Raw genomic sequence first — 8,321 nt, forward strand, 5'->3', positions numbered from 1 at the left:
TACCCTCCAATATCCATTCCCATGTAGGCTAAAACCCTCCAGTCCTTTTGTTACCTTCCCTTACTTCACAGCCTGGGTCGCTGGCTCAGGGAGAGGCCCCACACACCACGGGCCTGGTTGCAGGAGAAAGTTGGGAGGCAAGGAGCCAAGGGATCTTGGAGAACAGTTCCTAAAGACTCCTGCAGGCACCATGGCCTCAGGCTGGTCATAGAGAAGCTTTGTCCCTTCGGGGGAGAGTGGTTGGACCACATGCTGCTGTGGGCCTAGTTCCTGAGCTGTATAAGCTGTCAGGGGGAGAGGCCCTCATCCTGAGACCAGTTTTGGGCTGTGGACACCAAGCACCTCTTTTTAAAAAAAAAAAAAATTTATTTTGGGGAGAGCACAAGTGGGGGAGGGGCAGAAAGAGGGGGACAGAGGATCTGAAGTGGGCTATGCGCTGACAGGCTGACAGCAGAGCGCCCAATCCAGGGCTCGAACTCAGGAACTGCAAGATCATAACCTGAGCTGAAGTCAGACGCTCAACCGACGGAGCCACCCAAGCACCTCTTTTACAATTATCCTCCCTTTGCCTTTAAGAATCATATATGTATTATTATTGTTGTTGTTGTTTATTTTAGAGAGAGAGCATGGGTGGGGGAGAGGGGCAGAGGGAGAGAGACAGAGATGGAGAATTCCAAGCAGGCTCTACAGCATGGCGTCTGATCTGTCATGGGGCTCGATCCCACAACCATGAGGTCATGACCTGAGCCAAAACCAAATGTCAGATAACCAACCAAGCCACACAGGTGCCCCTAAGTATCATATATTTAGACAGATTTAGTCTTATAAACCAAACTTAAAGGATTATTATTACTATTAAGGCCTCCCTTAAACTTAAGGGATTGTGGATTTTCTCTTTTAAAAATCACACTCTTTGTGCTTCGATTTTAGATCTAGTGTATTGGATCAGCAGTTCACACCTTGCGACCCTAGGTTAATACAATTCCAGCCTGAAGCAAAGAAACAGCATTTTCATTAGCCCGTGCATATTTCTGCAAGGCTTTCCTCCGCGTAATGGAAATACCTTTATTATAAAATGATCTTTCTTTTATTATTATAAGAGCAATATATGATTGCTTTAAGAGTCCAACAAAGGAAAAGTGTATAAAGTAGAAAGTGAATGTTTCCCCTATTATATTACTCCCAGAGGTAACTGCTCTTCAGTTTGGAGTCTCTCTGCCCATATTTTTATGTATGGACCAACAGTTCTATGTAATAACATAGATGGGATCACTTTATAGGTGAGATCACATAACCTGCTTTTATGACTCAAACACACGTGCTGGATGTATCTTTCCATGGCAATACATACACATTTCATTGCTTTTTTTTAAGGTGAGGCTTTTGGACTCATTGAAAATAGGTCTCCCCACTCTGATCTCCAACTGCACTCCCCACCCCACCCCCCCACCCCCTCCCCCTGGCTGGGTGAGTCTCGGCTGGCCTGCTGGCCTGCCTCAGTCAGGCACGGGAGGCTGGGCTGAGGTGAAGGGCTGGCAGTCCATCACACTCGAGGATGCCCCAGCTGCTCTCCATGCTTTGCTAGTTCCTGATACTTTCTCATTTTACGTCTCATTGGTTACAGGCCCCAAGCGACACGATGGGGGTGGGGAAGAGTGAGGAAATGAAGGGTGGGGAAAATGAGGACTAGATTTTCACCCTATGACCAGCCTTGAGGTCAGCCCCACTATATATCACAATGCTGGGTTCCTTTGTAGGGGAGGGAACACAGTGTTCAGGGTGGAATGAGATTTCACAAAGGATGTGGCCCACCTCTGCCCCACACCCTGGCGAGATGAGGAAGTGGAAGCTGAGGCTTGGAGAGGGAAAAGAACTTCCTCAAGGTCACCCAGCAAGTGACAGGGGCAGGAGCAGAACCAGGGTTCTCACTCCCACTCAGGCCTCTTTGAAGCTCTTGCCCAGTGGAGTTTCTCAGCAAACCTTTGCTCAGTTTCTTTTTCAGCAACCTGCTGCCACCAGCATGGCAGATCCTGGGGCTCTGGACTCAGGCTTCTTGGTTCTGCCTCAGCTTCTATTAATACACTGGTCCTGCTAACCTCTCTGTGTTCCTGCCTTTGTAATTATAAAAAGAGGAATTACATGGTAGTGTGGATGTGAAGGTTCCTGGTATATAAAGGGCCTGTAGGAATAGGTGTCCTTGGATGGTATCCAGGATGCAGGGGTGAGAGAGATTTCAGGGGAACAGGGTGGCCCAGCACCCTAATAGCAGGGATAGGAGCCAACGTTTACTGAGCTTACACTGGTGCAAGGCACCATAGACTGCTTTACCTCCACTTTACCGATGGAGAAACAGGTGTACCTGCCCGGGGTCCTGCAGCTAATAACTGTCCGGGTTGAGATGCAAATTCCGTTCTGGCTGCTCTAAATCTCCAGCCCTTTTACGCACCACCCTCCCTTTCCATCCATCTCCCAGCTTCAGGCTTTGCTCAGTCAGGGTCATGGAAGGACAGAAGGATCAGGGGCATTCTCCCTCATTCATACAGCACTCTCCAGGGAGTCTTGGAAACCCTTATCTGCAAGAGCTGCCCGCATCCCCCCCATTATCTGCCCAACCCACCTCCACTTGCTTATCCAGAACGTCCTTTCCTCTTGGTGTCCTTCCCTGATGATAAAATATGTGGTGGAGGGAGAGGTGAGGAGAAAGGGCTTGCCGGGGAGGCACGAGCAAGAGCAGGGCTGGGGAAGGGCCCATCCATCAGTCCAGCCCTGGCAGCACTTTACACAGCTGGTTAACCAGGGGATGGGAGGGGAGACGGCCGCCTGTGAGGTAGACAGGGACCAGAAAAAGATGGGGTGGACAGGGGGGAGAGAGGGACAGGCTGGGATGCTGGAAGTGCCATTGTCAGAGCGTTCGAGAGAGAGAGAGAGAGAGAGAGAGAGAGAGAGAGAGAGAGAGAGAGAGATGAGACCCAGCAGTCAGAAGAAGCCAGAATGGGGGTGTGTGGATGTGGGGAGGGGGCGTGGGAACATCCGGGCACATGGGGAGGCCCCGCCCCCTCACTGTGGGGCTCACCTGGGGCCCTCTGGGCGGGGTGGGGCTGAACCTCTCTGTCCAAGGGGAAGGCCTGACGACCCAGCGGACCGGGGGAACTGCTTGTCTCGGGCCGGGAGGAAGCACTGGGTGATAAATTGGTATCTTCCTCCCTCTGGTGACCCTGCCGTCTTTTCAGGAACTTCAGTGAGCTGGGAGCCCACCCCGGCCGCCTTTAGCCAGACCATCAGAGGGAGAGCAGCGCCCCCCTGCGGCCCACGCTATGATAGCAGCAGAGGCGACCAGACCAGAAGGCTCTGGAGGGAATCTCAGAATCAAGGCTAGATGGGAAGAGCCCTCACCCTCTTCAGGGCAAATTCCCCCACCCCTGTGGAGAGCTGCAGTTAGGGAGTTTCCTTTGTACTTGAAGGACTCTTTATCCCCAACTCTGGGAGTGCCCAGGACCTCGCAGTCCCTGATCTGAGCACCAGAGCCATCCCATCACCACTAGATCAATACCTTACAAGGGGTGCTGGGCAGTGGGGCAGAGTCTGAGGTGATCACGAATGGTCCTACGAAGTGGGCCCTGTTGCTCCGTCTAGTGAGAGAAAGTGGGCGGGGAGAATGCCCAGGAAGAATAGGCCCAGGGTGGCCAGACCTGTGCCTCTCTCCTTCAGTCCCCACTCCCTGCCCTCTCTCTGCCCCAGCCTCCCTCACCTGCTCTCTGGCTACAGCATCCTGAAGCCCCAGGAAGCAGCTCCCACTGGGCCTGGAGAAGCTCACTCATAGAACAGGTCCCCTTGTGTCAGAGCTGACCCTCTGCACTAGTCACCAGTATAGAGGCCCTGGTGGCCACTCTGGGAAGGGCACATCCCATGGCCGCTCATGGGCTATTCCCCTCCTCCCCTCCTGCACCAGATCTTCCACTCCCTGGGGAAGACTCTCTGGTCAATTCCTAAGTGGGTGCCTCAGGAGGGAGAGAAGGAAAGTGCAGCCAGCAATGTCCTCTCTCACCTTAGCTTAGCACTCTATGTAGGTTCCTTTTCCATTCTTAAAAGGAAACATACAAGCTTCCCAGAATAGAACAGAAGAGGCCGGCATGGGGGTCTCCAGGTGCATCCCTTCTGAGTTTTTCTCTCCAATCTGGTGCTATGCCCATGGCACCTGGTTCCCAGGGCTTACTGCCTGACATCTTCTCTGACCCAAACAGTCTGAACATTCAATTCCAGTCTCTTGTTCTCTTTGGCTCAACTAAGACACACTATAAATTTTAAAAGGACTGGAGCCAGAAGCCTAAGGAGAAACCAATGGAACCAAACCCAGGAACTAAAAGACAGCTAAAGCTTACCAAAATAAGCAGGTTTCGGGCCCTACAATAGCAAACTTGCTTTCCCTGGCCCGGAGATCGCCTCCCTGTTCTCCTCCATCCTGCCCACCTGCTGCACCCGAGCAGGGTTCAGATCAGGACTCGGTCACATGGAACTTCTGGGAAGCACAGTGATGGGGTGAGATTGCTTGGTAAATCGCACACCCCCCGGAGGGAAGAAGGCACTGGCTTTCCTTACCTTTGCCTGGCACTTAGTAGATACTCAGCAATAGGTGTTGGTGGAGTGGATGGATGGAAAGATGGTAAACAAATGGACACGGGGTCACACAAAGCCTATAAACTGCCATCTTAATTCCCTAGGCTCCTGCCCACGAGCCAATGAGCCTTACAAGCGGACTCTCCAGGGTAAATCTGCACCAGCATTTGGTGGTAACTAATCAGATGCCTCCCAAAGAGGAAGTAATTGATATTTCCAGAGTCCTCCATGGTGGGTGACATGCCTGTCTCTGGTCCTGCCCTGCTCATTGCTTCCCCAACCCTACTACAAGCTCATGATGTCTATCTTTCCATTGAGCCCCACTCGGTGACCCTTTTATTACCCTCCTGAGGATTCATCACAGCTTTTCCAGCTTTTTCTGGACCTTTCAGGTCCTAATGCCACACCCATCTTTCCTTACCTCTTGGCAAATGACCTCAGCTTCCAGACTAGTCCCTCATTAAGCCCATGACATGTAGTGTCCACCTTACAGCCACAAAACATCAGAGTAACTACTGTGACCAGGTCCCTGCCCCATTGACCTACTGCAGGATCTGATCCGCTGACATCTCGCCCCACACCTCACACACCTGCAACCCTGGGACTCTGAGGGCTTTCTTCAGAGTTCTTCTCCACACTTTCTAAGATTCTGCTCATTTCTCCTTGCTCTCATTCTCTTGGTGAACTAATACAGAGATACATATTTGAAGAGCTTCGATTACCTTTCTGTTAATGATTCAGTCAACAAATATTTAAAAAAAATTTTTTTTTTTTTTAACGTTTATTTATTTTTGGGACAGAGAGAGACAGAGCATGAACAGGCGAGGGGCAGAGAGAGAGGGAGACACAGAATCTGAAACAGGCTCCAGGCTCTGAGCCATCAGCCCAGAGCCCGACACGGGGCTCGAACTCACAGACTGTAAGATCGTGACCTGAGCTGAAGTCGGACGCTTAACCAACTGAGCCACCCAGGCGCCCCCAGTCAACAAATATTTATTGAGCCCCTGTTATGGACTCAATACTCTTCTTGGTGCTTGGGATATATTAATGAGTAAGGTCGTTATGTAAGCACATATTTACCCCAACTTGCACGTTGCCCCAACTTCCCAGCTTCAGTATCTATACATCTCCATATATGTCCCACAGCAGCTAAAAAGTATCATGCCCAAACAGAATTCATCCTTCCCTACCCCACATTGGCTCTCTGATCTACATCAGCCCTCATTCTCCCAGTCTCGAGGTCCCATGCCATGGAGTCATTTTCTAGTCTTTCCTATCCTTAGTATTTTCGTATTTTCTAACACTCAGACCCTTTTCACCCGTCATTTGCTTTTAGTGCAATAGCCTTCTAATTGGTTTCCCCGACGGTGGACTCTTCCCGATGCTGTTGCCAGGTTAGTCTTCCTGTGCACTCCCTTATCCTAGCAGTCATTGCACCACATCTCCTCCAGCCAGTGTCCACCCCCCCCCCCCCCCCCCCCCCGCCACTGTCTATGGGATATTGTTACACAGACACCTACAATGTTACCCTGGGAATTCCCAACTCCACGCTTTCAACTGAAGCCCAAAGCTGCACCGACTTGCCATGGTTGTAGCTCAATCCTAACAGGTAGGAATAGGATGAAAGTGGCAAAGCTCCAAGACCTATTTTGAGATTTTCTTCTTCACTAGGGTAGACAGTGAAGAGTTGGGGAAAGTGACTTTGCAATGATAATGAGTGAACACATTAGGTCAGGCCTTTTTTTTTACAGCACAGTATATTTAAAGGGTTCATCCAAAAGTAAAAGTGAAAAAAAAATGTTAATATTTGTAAAGTGCTGGAACAGTGCTTGGCACATAATTAGAGCTAACTTAAAAAAAAAAAAAAAAAAAAAAAGATCAAATTGCTTAAGTATCTCAGGAGCCTGGAAAACTTTTTAACTTTTTATAGTTAATGATAATCACATGGGACATACGAAGTTTCTCAGTGGATGTGGAACAGCCTTAGATATATTTTGTTTAAAGGACTGCTTTTATTCTTTGCTGATAGCTTCATTTATTGCCCAATGTACCAAGATCTTTCTGGTTGTAGGGAAAAGAGGTTTATTCAACTTGGAGCCGTGTTATGATCAGGAGAGTCAAGGAAAGGAACAGAGCAGGAACACCTCCCACCACTTAGCAACTGAGTAGAATGTGTATGCTGCTTGGCAGCAAAACCTGCTTCTCCTTGAGGACGAGGCTCCGAGACGGAGTTCTATGGGAATCTGTGTGTGGCAGATTCCCAGGTACTTGGGAAAATAATCTCTTGACGTGTCTGAATAGCCTAAGAAGGGTAACCGGAGCTCTAGGAAGGAGCAGCATTCTCCAAATGATATTCTTTTCCAACCAACAAAGTCCTCTAGGCACCAGAGGGAGAACTGGTCAGGGTCAGGGTTTGGGAAGCCTGGAAGGATTAACATTAGCAGGGCGAGAGGTCTCAGCTCTCCAGGAGCAGAGTCATACCTAGTTCCACCCTCCAACAGCGCCTGTGGTTACGAATTCCTGTTTCTGTTGGAAAGCACACCCAGACCTCTCGGTCTGGTCTGTCACCCTCATCCCTAACAGTATGAAGCAGGTGTTCCCTGTGGGGTCCGGGTGTAGCCCTTCACTGTGCCGCAGACACAGAATTGCCACTCCTATGTTCAAGCGGTGCTGGCAGTAGGATTCTCTTCCCACCCTACCTGCCCTTTCCTCGGGCAACAGCCCCAAACCCCACTCCATGGACAGAAGTCCAGGTTTGTGCTGATCTCTCTTCTGAAAACTGGCTCCCATCTTAGACTTCTTTCCTTGTTTAGATTTGAGTGGCTTGTCTCTCACACTGGTTTTGGATGCCCTTAACGCGTGAAATTCCTTTTCCTTCTTGCTAGAGGAGAGATGGGTTTGGAGTTAAGTGGTCCTATATATGAATCTTAGCTACGTGACTTTGAGTAAGCCACCCAGGGACCTTTCAGAGTTCCTACATCTGTAAAACAGAAAGTTGGTGTGAGATTACATGAGAATATGCGAAATTCTATGCTCACACTGTTTTCAGAAAATGAGTGCCTTTCTCACTTTCCCATCTCTGTGACGTGCTAATAGCTGTGTGTGAAGTAGGTTCCTCTTGAATGATGCAAATGCAGTTTAGACCATCATGTGCCGGCATGCGGCAGTCCGACCTGTGGTAGTCATTGGATGCCTTACTGGCTAAGAAGCCTCAAAACTGAGGGTGAGAATTCTCGTTTGTTCTTGTACTCTCACTGCACATGGTACTTTGTACGCAGGGGGTGGAGTCTCCTGGATCAAGAAATTTCTTGAATGCTGCTAACGTGCATGGAATGGAATGGAACAGCTCACGTACTTTGTATGATCCACAGAAGCCCTGAACCGCAAAGACACAGGAGCTACTCCACCTCGGTCCCCAATCCCACAGTCTCTAAGCCAAGTGCTCTTCAGCCTCCATAGCGTCTGCCTGTGTCCCTTGTCCAGTCTGGAACGTCCAGCGTCAGCCAGAGGCTCCCAGGGATAGTAGGTGGGAGGGGCTCCTAACAGTGATGGTAGCTGAACTCCAAGGCCAGGTTTTGAGGACGCAATGGCCACCCCAGCCTCTGAAGGAGAGAACTAACCAGACAGAAGAGAGAAGAGTGAAGGCCTCACCAGAGGACCCAGCTGTTTGGCATTCCTTTTCCCATAACTCAGAACTCTGAGTGCAA

The sequence above is a fragment of the Panthera pardus genome, unplaced genomic scaffold, assembly GCF_024362965.1.
Source record: "Panthera pardus isolate Hobbes unplaced genomic scaffold, ASM2436296v1 HiC_scaffold_26, whole genome shotgun sequence".
NCBI classification, from domain to species: Eukaryota; Metazoa; Chordata; class Mammalia; order Carnivora; family Felidae; genus Panthera; species Panthera pardus.